The following is a 2,500-nucleotide window of genomic DNA, read 5'->3' on the forward strand; positions in this document are numbered from 1 at the left end:
TCCAGCTCTCTGTGTGAGGATCCAATTCCCACCGGGGATCCTCTTGCATAACAGCCAGTGGGACTTCGCTGTGTCTCTGTGTCTTATCTCATGGCTGCTCTGAGAGACAAGCCACCTTTCAAAAGATCCAGGGGCAGAAAAATAAATTGGAGCTACAGGAACCAAGGCAAACAAGTGTAACATAAATCCCCCGCATCACGCGCCAGACAGCGATCAGGCTGTTAGCTGCAGAAGAACTGGGGGAAACAAACATCAATTTCAGCCGACACACACATTTTAGAGCGAAACTCATTAACGTCAGTGTAGTGGCACCCATCTTTTCCCAACGGACCAACTCTAGCAGTGAACGTCTGATTAAGTGCAAATATCCGTGAATTTCACACCCCATGAAGTGCTTTTTCACTTAGTAGTGACAGGTCCTGGCAAATGCAAACATATTATGCATAGGTTCATTAACCACATACAATAGATCTGCAGTCCTGGGGTGGTGGGGGGGAAAAGCCTCTGGTCAGTTGTTCAAAGTATGTATAACCTAAAAGAAAACTTGTGGCTTTGCTTCAATCCAGCTGCCATGTTAATAGACCCTTGTTCTTAGCCAGAGGGCACACATGCTGTTCACCTTTCCTAGGCTTTGAATTAAAGGCAAGGTTCAATTCATTTTGAGGTAACAGATTTAATTCACCAGCAGTTCAATTATACCTGGAAATCTTAACTCACTCACTTCACTCACTCACTCACTAATGTGGGTGGCAAAAGTTGGATGTTTTCCGCCGAGTCATGACCCAATCAGCAAGAAAAAGGTGCAGTTATATTCCAATGACTTTGTGTTCCACCATCATTGCCAGTCCATGTCAACTCCTCTGCAACTGCTCGCCATTGGCATGTCACTCGCTCAGCTTCAATTCCAACCTAGGTGGAAATAAGCCAATTTCCAAAGCTTCGTAGAAAACTCCTGACAGATTACTCACAATGGTAACTCCGCCGTTGCCGAAGCACCGGGGCGAATCTAAGCCGGGGTGTAGCTCTTCCTAATTCATCACCCTCGGCACGGCTAAATCTCTTACAACCCTAACGAGGCGCCCTTAAATCGCGAGAAAACAAGCATTAACTGGTACCTGCAGCGGGCATGGCGGTGCCTGTGTGATATACACTTTCAATCAACCTGGCAATCTGGCAAAGGCCATCAATCAAGCTGGCAACTGCGTCTGTCGAGCTTTCATTCACCTTGTCATTCGTCTGTCCTTCAACGTGTCTAGAGTTATGGGAGGGGGGGGGGGGGCGATTTGTGTGCACAGAGCCATGGAGAATAGCTGTGGAAGAGGAATGAGTTCATGCTCGTGTCCCCACAACAGAGATCAAAACAGATGGAGGACGGAAAGAGAAAGAGAGAAAAAAGGAGGGACAAAGACGGTTTAAGAACTGATAGAGAGAGAGAGGGAGAGAGAGAGAGGTTGAATTCATGAACTGAAACTCACACAGCTGACTCACCTTTTAACTACAGGGAGGAAAAGAAGAGACAGGAACATGCTAACCACGAGAAAGTTCACCAAAATAGAGTGAGACAGACAGATGGGGGGAAAGAGAGGAAGGAAGAGATAGTGAGAGGGAAACGGGTGTGTGTGTGTTTCTTTTAACCGTCTCTGGAACCCAATCCAACCCTTTCTCTGTCACAGTTAATCACCAGTCGTGCTCATACGCACCAGTGGAGCGCTGCATTCCATAAATGAGATGCGGAAGCTTCCAGAAGCCGGATGTGCAAGGAATTGGGAATGAGCTAGGCCATTGCGTTGAGCTCCTAGCCACGCATGTAAAGAGTTCGACACATTTATCCGCACCATTGAGGTTTCTGTTCACAGATTAACTTTAAGCAGTCAAGAGTCCTTCTCCAAGATGCTTTTGTTCAAGAGGACTTATGGATCAAGGATGGTATACGGCCAGTACTCGAGACAATCGGAGTGGTTATCAGCATGCACCCCCATCCACACTCAAATGCATGGCACTCCCTCCAACAAGTATGTACACATCCACACAATATTTACACACACACAGACACACACACACACACACACACACACACACACACACACACACACACACACACAAAACACAACTTTCTCTAAAGGACTCTTCAGGGACTTTGTGCCGGCTGCTTGTCTGAGGGCTTCGGTTGTTTGTCCGCTGGAGAGAGAGGTCTATTACATGGAGAGGAGAGGACACCGTTGAAGTGCTTATGGGCAGAGGGACTCGAGAGGACACCTGTCCAACTGACTGGCTGACTCTGCCTCACCCAGGACAGCCTCTCCATGATGCCCGGGGACCTCTTCTTTACACGCACAATGCGCTTCACCACTGAGCATCTGAGCAAAACTGGTGACCATACCAAACGCTTCAATATGCTGACTTATTTATCTGAAAAACAGTCTCTCTCTATCTCCGTGTGGAGGTCCGCTGGGAGAGGGCAGGGCCAGGGCAGGGCAGAAGTGAAATGAGAAAAGAGGGG

At 47.8% G+C, this 2,500-nt stretch overlaps 1 protein-coding gene across 1 annotated transcript in view; it reads right to left on the minus strand.

Moving 5' to 3' along the window:
* Positions 1-2,500, minus strand: part of LOC105893968 (zinc finger protein 236) — a 56,147-nt gene that overhangs the window by 9,818 nt on the left and 43,829 nt on the right.

The sequence above is a fragment of the Clupea harengus genome, chromosome 11 (genome assembly GCF_900700415.2).
Source record: "Clupea harengus chromosome 11, Ch_v2.0.2, whole genome shotgun sequence".
NCBI classification, from domain to species: Eukaryota; Metazoa; Chordata; class Actinopteri; order Clupeiformes; family Clupeidae; genus Clupea; species Clupea harengus.